At 48.3% G+C, this 22,081-nt stretch overlaps 1 long non-coding RNA gene across 1 annotated transcript; it reads right to left on the bottom strand.

The window, feature by feature from the left end:
* Positions 1 to 20,895: 20,895 nt before the first annotated feature.
* On the bottom strand, positions 20,896 to 21,838 carry LOC148137808 (uncharacterized). Its single transcript, XR_015754119.1, has 3 exons — positions 21,682 to 21,838; positions 21,166 to 21,281; positions 20,896 to 20,936 (listed from the first exon to the last, which is right to left on the bottom strand). It is a non-coding gene; the product is annotated as an uncharacterized LOC148137808 (long non-coding RNA).
* Positions 21,839 to 22,081: the final 243 nt, after the last annotated feature.

Here is a 22,081-nt window from a genome sequence, read left to right as displayed (position 1 = left end):
TTGTGGGACATTGCTCTGCGAATGTACATTAATCAGGATTGAGATCATAAAATGGAATCCCTATAGTGTGGAAGCAGGCCATTTGAGACACACCAACCCTCCAAAGGATATTGCACCATCTCCCTGTAACCCCGCATTTCCTGTAGCTAATCCACCAAGCCTGCACATCTTTGAACTGTGGAACGAAACTGGAGCACTCAGTGGAAACACTCCCCCCACCCCGTACACCTGGTGATGGAATTGAACCTCGGCTCCCAGGCAGCAGTACTGAGCACTGTGCCATCTCTAACATACAACAGCAAATGCTCACAAGATTTCACAGGTGTACCTGGTTACATTCGGATTAGAGCTGAAAATGTGTTGCTGGAAAAGCGCAGCAGGTCAGGCAGCATCCAAGGAGCAGGAGAATCGACTTTTCGGGCATAAGCCCTTCTTCAGGAATGAGGAACGTGTGTCCAGCAGGCTAAAATAAAAGGTAGGAAGGAGGGACTTGGGGGAGGGGCGTTGGAAATGCGATAGGTGGAAGGAGGTCAAGGTGAGGGTGATAGGCCAGAGTGGGGGTGGGGGCAGAGAGGTCAGGAAGAAGATTGCAGGTTAGGAAGGCGGTGCTGAGTTTGAGGGTTGGGACTGAGACAAGGTGGGGGGAGGGGAAATGAGGAAACTGAAGAAATCTGAGTTCATCCCTTGTGGTTGGAGGGTTCCCAGGCGGAAGATGAGGCGCTCTTCCTCCAACCGTCGTGTTGTTGTGGTCTGGCGATGGAGGAGTCCAAAGACCTGCATATCCTTGGTGGAGTGGGAGGGGGAGTTGAAGTGTTGAGCCACAGGGTGGTTGGGTTGGTTGGTCCGGGTGTCCCAGAGGTGTTCTCTGAAACGCTCCGCAAGCAGGCGGCCTGTCTCCCCAATATAGAGGAGGCCACATCGATTGCACCGGATGCAGAAAATGATGTGTGTAGAGGTGCAGGTGAATTTGTGGCGGATATGGAAGGATCCCTTGGGGTCTTGGAGGGAAGTAAGAAGGGAGGTGTGGGCCTAAGTTTTGCATTTCTTGCGGTTGCAGGGGAAGGTGCCGTGAGTGGAGGTTGGGTTGGTGGGGGGGGGGGGGGGGGAGGGGGGGGGGAGGGGGACCTGATGAGGGAGTTATGGAGGGAGTTGTCTTTTCGGAACACTGATAGGGGAGGGGAGGGAAATATATCTCTGTGGTGGGGTCCGTTTGGAGGTGGCGGAAACATCGACAGATGATACGATGTATATGGAGGTTGGTGGGGTGATAGGTGAGGACCAGTGAGGTTCTGTCCTGATGGCAGTTGGAGGGGCGGGGCTCAAGGGCGGAGGAGCGGGAAGTGGAGGAGATGCGGTGGAGGGCATCGTCGATCACATCTGGGGGGAAATTGCGGTCTTTGAAGAAGGAGGCCATCTGGGTTGTACGGTATTGGAACTGGTCCTCCTGGGAGCAGATGCGGCGGAGACGAAGGAATTGGGAGAATGGGATGGCGTTTTTACAGGGGGCAGGGTGGGAGGAGGTGTAGTCCAGGTAGCTTTGGGAGTCGGTTGGTTTATAGTAAATGTCCGTGTTGATTCGGTCGCCCGAGATAGAAATGAAAATGTCTAGGAAGGGGAGGGAGGAGTCTGAGACGGTCCAGGTAAATTTGAGGTCGGGGTGGAAGGTGTTGGTAAAGTGAATAAACCGTTCAATCGCCTCGTGGGAGCACGAGGCAGCGCCGATACAGTCATCGATGTAGCGGAGGAAAGGTGGGGGGTGGTGCCAGTGTAGCTACGGAAGATGGACTGTTCCACATATCCTACGAAGAGGCAGGCATAGCTGGGGCCCATGCGGGTGCCCATGGCTACTCCTTTGGTTTGGAGGAAGTTGCAGGATTGGAAAGAGAAGTTGTTCAGGTTGAGGACCAGTTCAGTCAATCGAAGGAGGGTGTCAGTGTAAGGGTACTGGTTGGTACGGCGGGAAAGGAAGAAGCGGAGGTTTTGAGTCCTTCGTGATGTGGGATGGAGGTGGATTTGGATACATTTGGATGAACAATGTTTGAATTTGTAATTCATAATCTTTCCCCAGTGAATTTTCCAGTGACCGCTGCTCTTCACTTTGTGATGTGAGTCTTCCTTGGGGGGAAAAGGTTTTGATGGGAACTGAGCATCAATCAGTTTTAAGGCAATATGTGAAAATAAAACAAAACACTCATAATAATAATAGGAATTAAAATGTCAGTTTCAACAAATAACTGACGTTAGTACTTGCAATATTCTGACTATGGTTAATAATCAAGTGAAGGAGCATTACATCAACTTGAGAGCCCACAATACGGAACATTTAACACCCTGCTTTAATATACTACACAAGCCTCTCCCATTACTCAGTTTCTAAACCAGAATGAGTGTTCCATATTCATGAGCTGCAGTCATGGTCCCTCTCATTAGTGGGAATATCATTTCCATATTTCTATCACAAAGTGCTATTTATACACCTGCATCCTCTATTTCACTAACACCGCTCACAAATCCAATTTGCAGATTTATGAACATTTCCCTTCTGTACATGTGAGAATGACAAACATTCTGATTCTGTCGGGAGCCCAAACTCTGTCACTCATCGCTTGGTTTTTATACCATAGCCTCTGACCTTTCAACACAGCAACATGTTAACTCTGTAATACACCAACCTCAGGATCGGTTGACTTGTATTTCCAGAAGGATTGAATATCTGTTCCTCAATCAGTTGCAACTGTTTACACAGTAACACTTTAATTGTGAAAAGAAATGTTCAACTCTTAAACAAAAATATTATGAACACATATTGACAATAAGAAGCTCTCCAAAAACTGGAGTCAATGAGATGACGACTCTTTTGTTTCAGCCTGAGGACAGGTGAAGATGGTTCTGGATGTGGGAGGTCAGTCATCTCAGCCGTTGTACATCTCTGCAGGAATTCTTCACAGTTGTACCTTGGTCCTAAAATCTGCAGGCGCCTCATCAATGCTGGTCCCTCCGTCATTATTTCAAAATTAGTGAGGTTTGCTCGTGAATACACAATGTTCAGCATCATTTACTACTCTTGAGATAACAGAGAGGTCTGTGTCCATACAGAATGTGATAACATCTGGCTTGAGCTGATCATTGGCAAGTAACATTCATATCCCACAAGCACCAGGAAATGGCCATCTCAAAACGTGAGAACCTACCAATCTCCCATTGGCATTTGATGACATTGCCATCACTGAGTGCATTATTATCCACAACCCGGACCAATCATTGACGAGGAAATGACCTGTTCCAGCCGTACAGGTGCTGTGGCCACAAGAGTATGTCAGACACCCTGCTTACTGCGACAATAACCTCCCTGCCTGCCTCTCCAATCCATCCCCACCATCCAGACAGTATCACTCAGGGGTGGGATTGAATTCGCTGCAAGTATCTGGCTGAGTGCAGCTCACATGCAACACTGAGTGCAACATTCACAAAGCTCCACATTGTCCAGGACAAACAGCTGATTGTTATAATTTCCCCACTGACCATTCAGCGCACACTCTCTTCGCCAATGACACCACGGCCAGCAATGAACACCACCTACAAGATGCAAACCAGGAACAGGGCAGGGCTCTTTTTAACAGCACCTCACACACCCATGACCTCCAGCACCTGGAAGGACAGGGGCCGCAGATGCACAGATACACCATCACGTGCCTGACAGTTAAAGCTTACACTCCGTGAGTACATTTTAAAGTAATCACCATTTCCACATCTGCAAGGGGAGATCTCTGAACACGAGGGCTGGTTAGTCTCCAAGGGAATATCCTATATGGCAGAGAGTGGGACAAATGTACAAGGTGAAAGGATGGGTGCTTGGTGCTGGGGTTCCACTGAATTCAGGGCATCGGCTATTCCTTAGTATAATTCAGGTCAAAGCTTACTTTAACAAGTCCGAAGAGTTTCCCAACTCTTGATGGTCTCAAAGCCAGGAGATAGAACCCTTTGTCTCGGTTGGCCATTACTTCGCAGACAATGTGTTGGTACTTCCTATTCCAGATAACTACACTGAGTGAGTTTTAGGATCCCTTAACTTCAAAAGTGGATCCATTTTTGGGAATATCATAGTTGAGACAATGGACTCAGTATGGGGATATTCAAATACCAGGGAGCGGTCTAAAAAGGGAGCATTCTTCAGTAGCAGTGGGTTATCTGTGCACGGGGAGCTCCATTTGCTTTTATTAATTGAAAGGTTATGGGTGTCGCTGGCTAGACTAACACTTACCACCTTATTGCCCAGAATAAACCAGACTATTGTAGATCTGGAGTCACATGTACACCAAGACTAGGAAAGGATGACAGGTTACACTCCCTAAAGGATATGAGTGAGTGAGATGGTTTCTTTTCTAACAACTGACGACCGTTCATTGCCACCACCAGACAGTAGAAGTCTTGATTTCGATTGAATTGAAGTTTCACCATCTGCCATGGTGGATATTGAACATCGGTCTCTGAATTAATAATCTAGTGATGAGACACTGAGGCCATCATCTCTGCTCATCTTTCACATTGGCCTGAACCCAAAGTGATCGGTTAAGATGCCAAGCAATAGTACATTATTTCTGTTCTAAATGGACCCCCTCCAATTCTAAGGCTGCGCCCATGGGTCCTAGTCTCCCCACTTGATGGAAACAAATTCCCAGCGTCCACCCCTTATAAGCAATGCATTATCTTGTGAGTTTCTATCAGATCTCCCCTCAACCTTCTAAACTCTAATGAATACAATCCCAGGTCCTCAGCCATTTATTGTATGTTAGGCCTACCATTCCAGGGATCATCTGTGTGAATCTCCGCTGGACATGCTCCAGTGCCAGTATGTCCTTCCTGAAGTGTGGGGCCCAAAACTAGACACAGTATTCTAAATGGGGCCTAACCAGAGCTATATAAAGTCTCAGTAGCACATCGCTGCTTTTATATTCCAACACTCTTCAGAAAAATGACGTCTCATTTGCTTTCTTAATCACGGACTCAACCTACAACTCAACCTTTAGAGAATCCTGGAAGAGCACTCCCAGATCCCTTTGTACTTTGGCTTTATTAATTTTCTCACTGTTTAGAAAATAGCCCATGCTTGTATTCTGCTTTCCAAAGTGAAAGATCTTGCATTTGCTCACGTTGAATTTCATCAGCCATTTCCTGGAGCACTCTCCTAAACTGTCTAAATCTTTCTGCAACCTCCTCACCTCCTCAGAACTACCTGCCTGTCCACCTAACTTCGTATCTTCGGCGAACTTTGCCAGAATGCCCCCAGTCCCTTCATCCAGATCATTAATATATAAAGTGAACAGCTGCTGCCCCAACACTGAACCTTGCAGAACACCATATGTCACGAACCACCATTCCGAAAAAGAACCTTTTATCCCAACTCTCTGCCCTCTATCAGACAGCCAATCCCCACTCCATGCCAGTAGCTCACCTCAAACACCATGGGCCCTCACCTTACTCAGCAAGCTCCTGTGAAACACCTAATCAAAGGCCTTTTGGAAGTCTAGGTAGATAACATCCACTGGGTTTCCCTGTTCTAACCCACTTGTTAACTCTTCAAAGAATTCTAACACATTTGTCAGGCACGATCTCCCCTTACTAAATCCATGCTGACTTGTTCTAAGCCGACTCTGCACTTCCAAGAATTTAGAAATCTCATCCTTAACGATTGATTCTAGAGTTTTACCTACAACTGAGATTAGGCTAATCAGCCTATAATTTTCCATCTTTTGTCTTGATCCTTTCTTGAACAAGAAGGTTACAACAGTGATTTTCTAATTATTTGGGACTTTTCTTGACTCCAGTGATTTTTGAAAGATCACAACCAATGCCTCTGCTATTTCCTCAGCCACCTCCCTCAGAACTCTAGGATGTAGTCCATCAGAGCCAGGGGACGTATCGATTTTTAGACCTTTTGGTTTTTGTTTAAGCACTTTCTCTTTTGTAATGGCTACCATACTCAACTCTGCCCCTGATTCTCCTTAACTGTTGGGATATTACTCATGTCTGGGTTTGGGTGGAGGTTGGGGTACACAGTGTTCGGCAGGTGGTGGGGAGTCCATGCCAAATGAGGTTCTCCTGATTGCATTGGGTATCCAAGCTGAGACATGGTGGTCAGATACACTGGTGAATACCAGTGCTCTATCATTTCTTTGTTCATATTTGAGACACCATCCATTCCCAGACACAGTTGAGTGATCCAGTGCCGTATACTGTAATTCATGTTGTGTGGGTGCAAAATTTTAGGAGTAAACTCAACTGTGGAGGCTCCAAAACTGAATTCAGGATGTTTTTGTAATCCATGTCTGGGTTAGGTGTATCCACTCTTTGTTTTACTGATCCTGGGAGAGTTTGTGTGAATGCTGTCATCTAATTTACAACTCCAGCGAGCCTGAGCAATGTATAAAGCAGAATAAATCAACCACTGTCAACCCCAAAAAATGTTCGATACGTCATTGTGTTTCTGAGACTAACTTGGTATTTGTGTTCATCCCTATGTATTTTCAAAGTGAAAATGATTCAGAATCTTAAACGTTTGTATGATATGGAACAACAATTATCTTTGTGCTATTCCTGATGAAGAGCTTTTGTCTGACACGATGATTTTCCTACTCCTCAGATGCTGCTTGACCTGCTGTGCTTTTCCAGCACCTCTGGTTTCTCGCATTTGCCGTCATCACTTTTGCATAAAATACTTATAGTCTGGGCTCAGGCACAGATACATTTGACCAGTAACTTGAAGTCTCTTTTTTTCCTTTCTCTCTCTCATACAGTAAGTCTAGTGGTGATTCTAATCATTGCTCGTGGCAAGTGTGGTTTGTCTAAAAGCACCACTCATTATCTGGTGGCTATAACAACGTCGGATCTGCTATTCATTGCTTTCGCAATCGTACTTCGGCATTTTCCATCTTATTATTATCCACAGTGTTTCTTGGACATCACTCCTGTGTGTCGTGTTATCCATGTGTTGAGCTGCTGGGCAATTGATTGTTCTGTCTGGTTTACCGTTACTTTCTCTTTTGATCGATTTGTCACTGTTTGTTTTCATCAGATGAAAACTAAGTATTGGCCAGAGAATACTCCAATTAAGGTTCTAGCAATAATCTGTATTTTCTTTTCAATCAAAAATATTCCCAACTATTTTCGATTTAAACCTGGAAAGGTCATCAACAATGTTCCATGGTTCTGTTCTACCAGGTCCAGTTACTATACTGACCGCCGGTGGGCAAGTTTTAAATATTTTGAGCGATTTTTAACACCAATGCTCCCATTCATTTTTATTCTCTTTCTTAACATTCTGAGTGTCAGACACATCTCTGAGGCCATTACGGTGCGTAAGGGACTCAGGGGTCAGAGAAAAATAGAGAATGACCCAGAGATAGAGAGCAGAAGGAAATCTGTGATCTTACTCTTTGCCATATCTGCAAGTTTCATCCTTCTCTGGTTGCTGTATATTTTACATTTCTTTCATGTCAGTCATTCCTTGGATTCTGCTGGTTTTGTTATTTTTGTACAAGCCTCATATATGCTGCGGGACCTGAGCTGCTGCACCAATGCACTTGTTTATGTGGTGACACAGAACAGTTTCAGAGACCAGTTAAAGCGTGCCCTGAAATATCCAATTATAAAAATAATCCAATTGATGAATAAATCCAAGTAACTGAGAGCCCACATTAAAGGCAGCAGATAAAGGAATGAGGGGTCCAGGTGAGGAATGGACTGACAGGATAAGGAGGAGCAGCAACACGGTAACACTCCTTTCCTAACGGGCAAGGAATGGTTCCATCTGAGGAGCGAAACCAAAGAGACTGGAGGAGCAAAACAGTGGAAGTGTTGTCAGCAATGGGCAACCGTTAATAGAAAGCTGGACAACAAAAGTATAACTGAAACAGGAATCAGACATGCACAGAACAACATCATCCCCAGCAACCCGTTGTCAGTGAGAGAACCAGATACAAGGTCAATGACCTGGAGGCAAGTATCATCGGTCACTGCAGGCTGGAGTGGGAACAGCAATGGCAGGCTCCTGTCCTCACGGAATTCACTCATCCACTCATCTGGGCAAAACTAAATAAAAAAGGAGAATGTTCCTATTCCGCAGAGTAATATACTGTAAATAATCCGTGTCTTTTGATTAGAGATCCATTTTCAGCAATGATTTCCTTTCTCTGGTTCCATTCCCTTCCCCCCGGCCTGATGCTGATATCACCCCCTCTCTATATTTGGTTCTTTCCACCAATCAGCCGCTGTGTTGGTGGGGAATCCACGGCCCAGTCAGAGGGCTCAGTGACAGACTGGATCCGACACTGGGGAATGGGGTTGGATGTGGCAGAAGAGCCGACCCCCCTCAGTGCTGCCATGAGAAGGTTTTGTGGCTCTCACTGACTCCATTGGACTCAGTGGGAACTGACTCTGGGTGAACTCTGTTTGCATGGGCCTTCATAATGGAGCCTGGGATCAATTGGAAGATCGATGGACCGTCAGCATGGATTTTGTTTCCATCTGGAAAACAGCTCCTAAAATCCAACCTCCTGATTGGCCCGTCTGATCAAGGTCCTGTTTAACACTGAGGTAAACCTCCTTCACTGTTCACTACCCCACCACCACATTTGGAGCCACCTGCCAACTTACTAACCATCGGAGACAAGCAGGAGGCTGGAAGAACACAGCAAGCCAGGCAGCATCAGGGGGTGGAGAGGGCAATGCTTTGGGAGTGAGGGTAAGGGGAGCTGCTGATAAAGGGTGGGGTTGTGGGAGGGCTTTGGGTGGGGAGGGGACAGAGTGGTGAGGTGAACACAGATAGAGGGTATGGCCTGATTAGTCAATGGGAGGAATGAATCCGATTGGTGGCAGGGAGGGGTGGAAGGGTGGGGGAGGGGCTGGGAAGGGAGTCAGGGGATGGGGAGGGAGCTTATTTGAAATTGGAGAACTCAATGTTGAGTACTCAAGGCTGTAGGCAGCCCAGGTGGAAGATAAGATGTTGTTCCTCCAATCTGATTCACTGTGGCAAGGCCTCACTGGGCCTTGTATTGGTTAATGGGCCTGGCCAGCTGACTGACCTTTCACTGGGACACCATTTTAGAAACAGTGATCACAACTCCTTCAGTTTTAAGATCGCTATGAATAAGGATAAATCAGGACCTTGTGGGAAGGTACTGAATTTGGGGAGGGTAAATTAAGACACTATTAAGCAGGAGCTAGGGAGAGCTAATTGGGAGGAGCTGTTATTGAGCAAGTCCACATTTCCCATGTGGGAGTTGTTTAAAGACCTGCTGATCAGACTTCAGAATGGGCATACTCCAGTACGGAGGAAGGACAGGGATGGCAAGGGATTGTTATACCAGCTCCAGTTATTCTGAAGACCATCCGTGGGAACATTTTAAATAGTGTGAAACATTTTAACACCATTTTTACCATTTAACTTTGTTCTGTTTCTCAATATTCTGACGTGAGGCAAATCTATGAGGCCGTAAGGTGTGTAATAGACTGATGGGTCAGAGATAAATAGAGAATGGACAGACTTCTATGATCTTACTCTTTGTCATATCTGCCAGATTCATATTTCTCTACAATGAGACAGAAAAATCCACACTGACAAACGGTGTGTCCTCTGCTGTCAGTGAACCATCCCCAATTCTAACGGATACAGACCCTCTTCATTGGCACTGAGCCCATCCTGACCTGGGGAAGGACAACTCTCAATACGAGTCCCACTGTACCCACCTTCCCACCATCTCCATCAATCCCATGCTTGGGGGTTTGATCAAAAACACAACAAACAACAGCCCTATCCCCAACTGAAGCAGACACAGCTTCTCAGGTCAGTAGAATAGCTCAGTGTCAAGCTCGGACAGTGGAGATCTCTCTGCTGGGCAGAGCAGTGGCACCTCATCTCAGCCTCTCTCTCTCTCTGACTCAGTCTGTGTCTGTCCCTCTTGTGTTTAAAGTGATACAATGCCACCCTCTGCTGGCCTTGCCGCGCCACTGCACAAGCAGCAGATTTCTTTCTCTCTGGGATAATTTGTTCCTGTCCCTGTTCATTCCATTATCTCCTCCACTTCCCGCTCCTCCGCCCTTGAGCCCCGCCCCTCCAACCGCCACCAGGACAGAACCCCACTGGTCCTCACCTACCACCCCACCAATCTCCATGTACAGCGCATCATCCGCCGTCACTTCCGCCACCTCCAAACAGACCCCGGCACCAAGGATATATTTCCCTCCCATCCCCTATCAGCTTTCCGTAGAGACCACTCCCTCCGCGACTCCCTTGTCAGATCCACACCCCCCACCGACCCAACCTCCACTCCCGGCACCTTCCCTTGCAACCGCAGGAGGTGCAACACTTGCGCCCACACCTCCCCCCTCACTTCTCTCCAAGGCCCCAAAGGAAACTTCCATATCCGCCACAGATTCACCTGCACCTCCACCCACATCATCTACTGCATCCGCTGCAGCCGGTGTGGCCTCCTCTATATTGGGGAAACAGGCCGCCTACTTGCGGAGCGATTCAGAGAGCACCTCTGGGCCACCCGGACGAACCAACCCAACCAACCTGTAGCACAGCATTTCAACTCCCCCTCCCACTCCACCGAGGATATGCAGGTCATTGGACTCATCCACCGCCAAACCACAACAACGCGACGGTCGGAGGAGGAGCGTCTTATCTTCCGACTGGGAACCCTCCAACCGCAGGGGATGAACTTGGACTTCACCAGTTTCTTCATCCCCCCTCCCCCCACCTTGTCTCAGCCGGATCCCTCCAGCCCGGCACCACCTTCCTGACCTGCAGTCTTCTTCTTGACCTCTCCGCCTCCATCCTACTCCGACCTATCACCCTCACCTTGACCTCTTTCCACCTATCACATTTCCAACGCCCCTCCTCCAAGTCCCTCCTCCCTACCTTTTATCTTCTCCTGCTGAACACTCTCTGCTCATTCCTGAAGAAGGGCCTGTGCCCGAAACGTCGAATCTCCTGTTCCCTGGATGCTGCCTGACCTGCTGTGCTGTTCCAGCAATAAAGTTTCAAATTCCATTATCTCTAAACTGCAGTCCCTGGTCCTTGTCCAAATCAATCCAAACAATAACAAAAAGAAATAGAGATGGCTACTTATTTGGATTGTTTTATCATTCTAAGCCTTTATAAAAATTTAACCTATTTGCATAAACTGCAAAAACTCTATTTATTTTTTGAGTCACTCTGTGCAACCGCACAATCTGTCTGCAAGAAAGAGAAAGCAAGTTCCTGATCCCTAACTTCACTCGTTCATTTTAGTTTCATTGATTTGTGTAAAATTCTTGTGTCAATTTGGATTGTAGCAGGGTGCTGTGCCTACTCTGGGTGTGAAACTGTAGCTTTGTGTCTGTGTGTATTCCAAGGCTGGGTCCAGAGGGGGTGGGGGAAGGACAGGGACAGACCTGGGCTAAACCATTGAGCTGCTGCTTTCTCCCAGAGTCCCCTCTAATCCCACAAAAAATGATTGTTGGTGTGTCCCACACCTGGGGGAGGTGTGTTCCAGGTGGAGGGAGCTGGGTGCTGACTGGATGAACGGGGGTTAGGGAGGACATGGGTTTGAGTGACAGACCCTGAGGGTATTTAAACCTGGCTCAATCAGCCATTATTCTGCTGCCACATGGACTGACCAGGGGAGAGAATCTATCTGTTTGTGAGTGTGTCAGTGAGAGAGTGAGAGTTGTGCTTGAATCTCAATCCCATTTTCAATGGTTTGAGTGTCCCGAAGCAGATTCTGTCCCTGATGGGTCACAGAGAGAAACCTTGGGGAGAGGGAACTGGGAGCAGCTGGAATGGGGAGGATGGCCTCTGTCTCTCCATGTCTCAGGTTTGTCTCTGCCTCACATTTCCCCTTTTCTATCTCTCTCTCTGGCTCCTCTCTCTCTCTCTCTCTCTCAATCTCTCTCCCCCTCCTTCTCTGACTGTCCGTCTCTCTCCCTCTTTCTCGGAGTCTGGCTCTCTCCCCCTCTCTCTGTATCTCCTCCTCTCCCTGATTCTGTGTCGATCTCTCTCTGAGCATGTTTCTCTCTATTCTACCTTTCTTGTGCAAACTCTCTCTCTCTCTCTGATTGACTCTGTCCCCTGACTTTTGCTCCCCCACAATTCCTATAGTTCCAGGAAAGAGGGAAGCTCCAAATAGTTGTAGGAAGGGAAGCTACATGGGAATGTGAACAGGGCATAGACAGGAAGAATGGGGATTGAAGGAAAGATGTGGGACAGACAGAGGGAGAGAGCAAGCTGGGAACACAGATGGTAGGGATAGGGGCTGTAGTGAGAGATGGAGGCAATGATATCTGTGGGATCAGACTGTGCAGCTGCTCCTTCTCCATCTTTTTGTCCCTCTGTGCATGCCCCCAGCCCAGAACTCGCCCCTTCTGGTAAAAAAGAACCCACAGACGGCCTGAACCCCACAATTCTTTTCCCCATGTGTGAGTTTAAACGAGGAGACAGGACAGTTTCGGATTATTCTGTCTCTCTGGGTCCAGCTCTTGTCTGACGATTCTTCACAGGAGATTGGATTTGATTCTCTCTGTTTCTGCACTGTCCCGAGTTTCAGCTCCTGGGTCTAATCTCCCCCTCCTCCTCGGGTGGGGAACAGCCTGAAAAAAAAACGAGAATTGATGTGATATAAAATAAAGCCTTGGCACCAAAAGCACAGCAAGATCCCACCACTCTCTGCCTTCCACAATCTCTCCCTTTACCCTGTGATGCTGGTTCAGTTTAATTATTGCATCATTAAGGCATTGCATAACATCACAGCAACATCCAAACACAAAGATATCACCATCGAGCAGTTGGCCAGAGGCTAGAAACATGAATAGCCATGCACAGCAAGATCTCACAAGCAGCAGTGTGACCACGGACACATTGTGTGTATCACTGATGCTGGTTTGATTCTGTCTGCAGGATGACAGAGAGGGGCCAATCCTACTGTTTGACAAATTCCAAACATTTCCCCTTTTCTCAATCTGTTCCCCCCTCACTCACTGTTTCTCCCTTTTGCTCCCTCTCTCTCTCAGCTCCCCCTCTCAATCTCTCTCAGATTTAGTCCTGTACACTGTAATCTTTATCCCAACCCCCACTTTAAATAACGACAGCTCAGCTTGTGTGTGGGATGGTTTTACTTATTTGAAAACTCAACAGAAGAAACCTGGACAGAGAGAGATCCCCCACCCCCACCCCCACACCCACACACATAGATTCTGAACTGAATTGAAATGACCAGCCTGTGCCTTTTTTCTGCAATAATAACAATTTCTTCTTCTGGCCAATATGCATCTCACATCATTCTGACATTAGAGTGGGCCTTTGGAGAGAGTTTCTCATTTAAGGTTTTAATTCTCTCTTCAGGGAGTGCTGCCTCCCAGATCCTGGGGGTTAACCTGTTTGTGTCATAATCTCAGGGCCCGGTTACTTTAACCTCAGGCTTCAAATTCGTTTTAAAAATGACAAGGCCACAACCTAATAGGACCCAGTTAACCAGAGGCCCAAACAAACCAGACTCCACGCTCCCAAGGAGATTAAACCTCGGGGTAATAAACAGATGACAACTCACCAGGGCCCCATGGGCTGCAGCCTGTGAACAGGCCTCAGGCCTGTGCTCCCCCTCAGGAGGTTGTTCTTATCCAAGGCTTTCCCGGCCCCAGTCACTTTGAAACTTCACTTTGCGGCTTTCCCAACAAAAGTTCCTCAGGATAAAAGAGAGAAAAGATGAGTTGAAAGGGGGGAGTGAGAGCATTTTGCTGTCAAATTACACAGCAAGATTCCAGGTTTAAAAGCACCCTCCAACCCCATCCCCAATGCATTGTATAATGTCACAGTAACATCAAAATACAAACAAATCATAAGACAGCAATTAAAAAGAGACTGGAAACATTAATAAACACGCACACACACACAGTCTCTCAACCAGACAGGGAGAGCTGCTCACTGCCGAGAAAGAGAGACAGAGAGAGAGAACAGGGTCTGAGAATGAATCTAACAATTTCTTGTCCACATTTATTCTCAGTGAGGGGTTTGTGGACTCCTCCCCTGCATCTCTGACACATTGCACCGTCTGTCAGTCTGCTCCTTGGGGAGGCCTCTGTGTGATTGAGATGTTCTTCCCCAGGACAGGAGCCTTTTTGGACCTTGCTGCCCACTGAGATCTTAATTCGAGGGCAGCAAAGTGTTCCTATTCCTAGTTTGTTAAACTCTTTTTTTCAGCCTCGTTAGTTATGTCAGTGCAGTTTGAAAATATTAACCATTGGTCTCACACTCTAAGAGAGTGGCTGCAGACACCCTGACACACACAGGACTGGGAAGAGAGGGAGATATTTTCTGAACATCTCTCGGGATTTTCCTGCTGTACATGTGGTTCCCAGAATCAAACTCTCTGTCTCTGTCCCTCTCTGTCTCGCTCTCTCTCTCTCTACCTGTGTCTCTCCGTCTCTGTCTGTCTCCCTGCCCTGCTCTACATGCAGCCATTCTTAAATTGACTTTCAATCCCTTATTTTCTTTCCCTTTCTCAAATATTTCAGCAGAGTTTGGGAAATTAAAATATTGATCGCTCACCTGGCAATCAACATCCATATTTCCCCCTCTGTGCTCCCACCCTGCTCCCCCTGCCCCATCCTACACACCCTCCCCCACAACACACATCTGGAGAGATCATGGGGACTTAAATCTGAAATCTAATCGAAGGGTTCAGGGTGTTTTTATATCGAATAAGAGATACTCAGGAATGTGTTACAGCCCAGAATCTATTTGAGGGGTTTGGGATGGATTACATATGCAATAACAGACACCCGGGAGTGAGTTACAGACTGGAATTGAATTGAAGGGTTTGAGGTGATGTGGATATAGAATAAGAGATAGCTGTCTCAGTCTTTGTCAATTTGAATCTCTCAGATATTTGGAGCTTGGAAGGGAAGGCAGACATTGCTGGAATGTGCCATTATCTCAGGCATTCACTGTAAACAGGTTCTGGCATTTGCATTTTAATCACCGTCAAAGAGCTGTGTCCATTTCCTATCTCTGTAAAGAGAATTCACATTTTGAAGATGCGTTAATGCAGGACAGAAAACAGCTTCTGAGACATTCCCTTTGTGACAGTGTTTCAGACCCAAACTGAAATGTGGAGATTTTTTTTAGATTTTAGATTCCCTACAGTGTGGAAACAGGCCCTTCAGCCCAACAAGTCCACACCGACCCTCCAAAGAGTAACCCACTTCCCTCTGACTAATGCACCTCACACTGGGCAATTTAGCATGGCCAATCCACCTGACCTGCACATCTTTGGACTGTGGGAGGAAACCGGAGCACTCAGAGGAAACCCACGCAGACACGGGGAGAACGTGCAAACTCCACACAGACAGACGCCCGAGGCTGGAATCGAACCTGGGACCCTCACCGTGCCAGAACAGAAAAGAACCAATAGATTTCTGTGTTCCTGCTCCCAATTTAACATTTGACCATTCGGTTTATCTTGTCTTCAGTCTAACATCCAACAAGCATCTCTTCACATCTCCCATTGTTACAGCTCTCCTGCTATTTCACCAGACTCCCCAGATCTAAACCACTCCCAACTGAAACTCCAAGACAGGTAGTGAAAGGGGTTAGATACAGAGCAAAGCTCCCAGGACACTGCAGTGTTTCAAGTTTCCTGGACATGTTCAGCAAATCACCCACTTCTCCCATCCTGTCCCCATCAAAAACCCTCAGGGCAGCTCCATCACTGGGCTAGATACAGAGTATGTGTCCCTCTACCCTTTCTCCATCTGAATCTCCCAGGGTCTGGAGAGAATAGGGTTAGATACAGATTAAAGATCCCTTGACAGTGTGCCATCAATCACTCCCAGGACAGTGACAGCACGGGATTAGATACAGAGTAAATCTCCCTCTACAGTGTTCCCCCAGGACAGGGACAGCATGGGGTTAGATACAGAGTAAATCTCCCTCTACACTGTTGATATCAATCACTCCCAGACAGGGACGGCACAGGGTTAGATACAGAGTAAATCTCCCTCTACACTGTTAATATCAATCACTCCCAGACAGGGACAGCACAGGGTTAGATACAGAGTAAATCTCCCTCTACACTGTTGATATCAATCGCTCCCAGACAGGGACAGCACAGGGTTAGATACAGAGTAAATCTCCCTCTACACTGTTGATATCAATCGCTCCCAGACAGGGACGGCACAGGGTTAGATACAGAGTAAATCTCTCTCTACAGTGTTCCTCCAGGACAGGGACAGCATGGGGTTAGATACAGAGTAAATCTCCCTCTACACTGTTGATATCAATCACTCCCAGACAGGGACAGCACAGGGTTAGATACAGAGTAAATCTCCCTCTACACTGTTGATATCAATCGCTCCCAGACAGGGACAGCACAGGGTTAGATACAGAGTAAATCTCCCTTTACACTATTGATATCAATCACTCCCAGACAGGGACAGCACAGGGTTAGATACAGAGTAAATCTCTCTCTACACTGTTGATATCAATCGCTCCCAGACAGGGACAGCACAGGGTTAGATACAGAGTAAATCTCCCTCTACACTGTTGATATCAATCACTCCCAGACAGGGACAGCACAGGGTTAGATACACAGTAAATCTCCCTCTACACTGCTGATATGAATCACTCCCAGACAGGGACAGCACAGGGTTAGATACACAGTAAATCTCCCTCTACATTGTTGATATAAATCACTCCCAGACAGGGATGGCACAGGATGAGATACAGAGTAAAACTGCCTCTACATTGCTCCAATCAAACCCTTCCAGGACGGGGACAGCACGTGGTTTTGTACAAAGGAGTTTGTACGTGGGAGATACTTTCTCACACATGTGTTAGAGTTCTTTGATGAAGTGACCAGGGAGGTTGTCGAGGGTAGGGAGGTAGATGTAGCCTTTCAGTAAGGTCTTTGATAAGGTTCCACATGGAAGGTTGCTCTGGAAGTTAGATCACATGGAATCGAGGGGAGCTGGCAAATTAGATACACAATTGGCTTGATAGTAGGAAGCAGAAGGTGCTAGTGGGAGGATGCTTGTTGGAATGGAGTCCTTTGACCAGTGGAGTGCCTCAGGGGTCAGGACTGGGCCCATTGCTGTTTGTTATCTATACCAATTATTTGGATGAGAATGTACAAGGTATGATTAATAAGTTTGCAATGACACTAAAATAGGTGGTATTGTGGACAGTGAGGACGGTTATCAAAGATTGCAACAGGACCTTGATCAGCTGGGGAAGTGGGCCGAGAAATGGCAAATGGAGTTTGAGGTAGATAAGTGTGAGGCCAAATCAAGGAAGGTGTTTCATTGTGAATAGTAGGACGTTAAGGAGTGTAGTGGAACAGAGGGACCTTGGAGTTCAGGGGCATGGTTCTCTGAAAGTGGAGCCACAGGTAGACAGGGCAGTGGGTAGACAGGGCAGTGAAGGAGACTTTTGGTCTTCATCAGTCAGGGCACTGAGTATAGACCTTGGGAAGTTATGTTGCAGTTAGACAGGACATTGGTGAGGCTGCACTTGGAGTATGGTGTTTGGTCACTTTGCTGTAGGACAGACGTTATTAAACTGGAAAGAGTGCAGAAGAAATTTACAAGGACTTTGCCAAGATTGAAGGGACTGAGTTATAGGGAGAGGTTGGACAAGCTGGGACATTTTTCTTTAGAGACTGAGGCGGATCTTATAGAGGTGTATAAGATCATGACAGGAATGGACAGCTTGAATGCACTCAGTCTTTTTCCCAGGTTTGGGGAATCGAGAATTAGAGGGCATCAGTTTAAGGTTAGAGGGGAAAGAATAACAGGGAACCCGAGGGGCAACGTTTTTTACCCAGAGGGTGGTACACATGTGGAATGAGCTGCCAGCGGAAGTGGCTGAGGTGGGTACATTAACAACATTGAAAAGGCATTTGGATAAATACTTGGATAGGAAAGGATGAGAAGGATATGGGCCAAGTGCAGGGAAATCGGGTTCATGTGAATGGACAAGTTTGGTCAGCATGGAGCAGTTTGGGCTGAAGGGCCTGTTTCTGTGCTGTAGGACTCTAACTCGACGACTCTATGACAACGTTAGGCAGCATTGTAGACAGTGCAGATAGTACCATCACTTACAAAGGGATATTGATAGGCTGGGTGAATGGGCAAAGCTGTGTTAGATGGGGTTCAGTGTCAGCAAGTGTGTGGGTATCTGGTTGGAGTACAGAGAGGGAGCACAAAGGAGGTTTACAAGAATGAGCCTGGAGCTCAGGGGTTACATTCTGAGGGGACACTCGACAAATGAGGCCGTTTTCCTCCAGAATTGAGAAAGTTAAGGGGTGATCTGATCAAAGCCTTCAAGGTATAAACAGGATGAGACAGGATCGATCAAGATCAACGATTCCCACTGGTTGGAGATTCTAGACCGAGAGGGAGCAGAGTCTGAGAATGAGGGCCCAGAGCGTTCAGGAGAGATGGCAGGAAGCACTTTGACACACAAAGGGTGGGAGAGGGACTCTCTTCCACAAACAACAGTTGATGCTGGATCAGTCGATCATGTTAAATCCTACACTATCCCCATCAACACTCTCAGGACAGGGACTGTATGTGGTTAGATACATGGTAAAGCTCCCTTTAATGTATCCCCATCAAACACTTCCAGTGAAGGGAGAGCACAGAGTGAGATATAGAATAAAGCTCCCTCCACACTGTCCCCATCATTCCCTCCCTCGTCAGGGAAAACATTGTAATTGATACAGAGTTAAGGTCCCTTGATGATATCACAGTCAAAACTTTAACGGCAGGTATAATCTGGTGAGAGATGCTGAATTAAACTCACTCCTTACTTTCCCCATCTTACATGCATGCGTGCACACACACACTCACATACACAGACACACGCAAGCAGAGACACACACACACACCGACACACACACACATACACAGACACTCACATACAGAGACACACGCACAGACACACACACACACACACACAACGACACACACAACAAAAATGGAAGAACTCCACAAATTCAACACCAAGTCCTTTGTTTGATTCTCCCTGTTCTGTTCTGATTCCCTGTTAGATTGGTGGCTCTGGACATCCACAAGGAAGGAGAGAGGGAGGAGGAAGGAGGGGGGGGAAGGAGAGGAGAGGAGGGGAGGGGGAGGAGAGGAGGGGAGGGGGGAGAGGAGAGGAGGGGGGAAAGGAGAGGAGAGGAGAGGGGGGGAAGGAGAGGAGGGGAGAAGGAGAGGGGGAAAGGAAAGGGGAGAAGGCGACGGGGGAGGAAGGCGACGGGGGGGAAGGAGATGGGGAAGGCGACGGGGGGCGGGAAGGCGACGGGTGGTGAGAAGGCGACGGTGGGTGGGAAGGCGATGGGGAGGTGGAAGGCAACGGGGGTGGGAAGGCGATGGGGGGAAGGCGACGGGGGGGGAGGGAAGGTGACGGCGGGGGAGGGAAGGCGACGGCGGGGGAGGGAAGGCGACGGCGGGGGGGGGGAAGGTGACGGCGGGGGGGGGAAGGTGACGGCGGGAGGGGGAAGGTGACGGCGGGGGGGGGAAGGCGACGGCGGGGGGGGGAAGGCGACGGCGGGGGGGGGGAAGGCGACGGCGGGGGGGGGAAGGCGACGGCGGGGGGGGAAGGCGACGGCGGGGGGGGGAAGGCGACGGCGGGGGGGGAAGGTGACGGCGGGAGGGGGAAGGTGACGGCGGGGGGGGGGGGGAGGTGACGGTGGGGGGGGGGGAGGTGACGGCGGGGGGGGGAAGGTGACGGCGGGGGGGGGGAGGTGACGGCGGGGGGGGAAGGTGACGGCGGGGGGGAAGGCGACAGCGCGGGGGGGGAGGTGACGGCGGGGGGGGAAGGTGACGGCGGGGGGGAAGGCGACAGCGCGGGGGGGGAGGTGACGGCGGGGGGGGAAGGTGACGGCGGGGGGGGAAGGCGACGGCGGGGGGGGAAGGCGACGGCGGGGGGGGGGGGAGGTGACGGCGGGGGGGGGAGGCAATGGGAGGGTAGGGGAGTGAGGACGTTAGGGCAGGAAGGGGAGGTGGTGACAGTGATAGGGAGGGTTGGAGTGAGTGGAGGAGGTGACAGTGATAGGGAGGGTTTAAGTGTTTGGAGGAGGTGACAGCGATAGGGAGGGATGGAGTGAGTGGAGGAGGTGACAGTGGTAGTGAGGATTGGAGTGTTTGGAGGTGGTGACAGTGATAGGGAGGGATGGAGTGTTTGGAGGTGGTGACAGTGGTAGTGAGGATTGGAGTGTTTGGAGGTGGTGACAGTGGTAGTGAGGATTGGAGTGTTTGGAGGTGGTGACAGTGATAGGGAGGATTGGAGTGTTTGGAGGAGGTGACAGTGATAGGGAGGGATGGAGTGTTTGGAGGTGGTGACAGTGGTAGTGAGGATTGGAGTGTTTGGAGGTGGTGACAGTGATAGGGAGGGATGGAGTGTTTGGAGGTGGTGACAGCGATAGGGAGGGATGGAGTGTTTGGAGGAGGTGACAGTGATAGGGAGGGTTGGAGTGAGTGGAGGAGGTGACAGTGATAGGGAGGGATGGAGTGTTTGGAGGTGGTGACAGTGGTAGGGAGGGATGGAGTGTTTGGAGGTGGTGACAGTGGTAGTGAGGGTTGGAGTGACTGGACGTGGTCACATAGAGTAGGAGGGCTGTGAAGTTCTCCCAAGGTGAAAGACATTGGGAGGGCTGTTCAGACAGAAGAGTATGAAGATGTGAGGGGCATGTCTTTTACACAGGGCTGTGGGGAGGTGGAGTGGTATGAGCAGGGAAGGGAATAGTGTGTGTCAGAGGGAGCAAGAAGAATGAAAGCAGGCAGGAGAATAGCAGGTTCTGGGTGATGTTTGTGAGGGAGGCCACACATGCGAGTGGAATAAATTAACAGCACATACCTCAGGGACCTGCAGTGATGAAACCCTCATTTGAACATGACTAGAAGAAATAACAGTAAACTGTCACAGAGAGTTAAAACACTCATTATTAAAGGTAGCGCAGGTTGGGCAATGGCAAAGAGATTGTCATGGAGGACAGGGATGGAACAGAATAATGCATGGGCATGGATTCAGATCCACAGTAAAGGGATCACACCAGGGCCTAACCAATGAACCACAGCAAAACAAGTTAACAATTGAATTATAGATGAATGCTAAAAAAAAATCACCTCTGAATCAATGTTATTCTACTTCAATGTAAACTCTCTGGCTGGAGCTTGTAGCTGAGAAGTTAGCACAGAACTGGCATCAGAGAAATGCTTCAGTTTTCATTAATTCCACTACTCTGTAAAATGAGATGACAAAAGAAACATGTTCAGAGACATTCAGAATAAACAAATGTATCTCTTGGCTTGAGTGTTAAACATCCACCTGTTAAAGGAGTTTCCAAAATCTACCACCATCAGTTGAGGACGGTAATTTACCAAATGATTTGAGAGATCTACTATTTTAATGACAAGATTATGTTGAAGAGATGATTTGTGAGATTTGATAGATGCATCCAATTTTAAGATGTTTTTCTAACCGCCAATTTTGTTCTTCCAAAGATTATTTGGATAGCAGAAGATTGGAATACAGGAAAGAGAAAATTATTAATGAACAGAATTAACCTTCTGTGTTAATCTCCTCAATGGCGGAGTACCTACCCAGCATTCCCCGCGGTGGTGAATACCCTCTATACTCACTACAGGCGAGGGCGGTGCAGCCGCAGTGCCGGGTTTGTCTCCGTGGGAAATGGGAAGAGACGCGCTTTTCCAGACGGTAAGGCTGCAGGAGCTGGACAGAGGGATTCAGACCGAGAATAAACCCTTCCAGAGAGAAGCGAGCACCTTGAAAACTAACTTGTGGGGAAATGGTTTGCATTTCCGAGGTGAACAGCCGCCATCTTGGCCGGGAATGCGGACGCATGCGCAGAGGGACGCGTGACGTCACGGGGCGGGGCATGAGGGTGACTCTTGCAGATGCTGAAAAGCTGAGACTGAAATCATAGAGATGTACAGCCTGGATACAGAGCCTTCGGTCCAACCCGTCCATACCGACCAGATATCCCAACCCAATCCAGTCCCACCCGCCAGCACCCAGCCC

Source organism: Chiloscyllium plagiosum, unplaced genomic scaffold (genome assembly GCF_037043375.1).
Source record: "Chiloscyllium plagiosum isolate Xiang-an unplaced genomic scaffold, Cpla_swu_hap1 HiC_scaffold_42, whole genome shotgun sequence".
In the NCBI taxonomy this organism is placed as follows: Eukaryota; Metazoa; Chordata; class Chondrichthyes; order Orectolobiformes; family Hemiscylliidae; genus Chiloscyllium; species Chiloscyllium plagiosum.
This window is presented reverse-complemented; position numbering and strand designations above follow the sequence as displayed.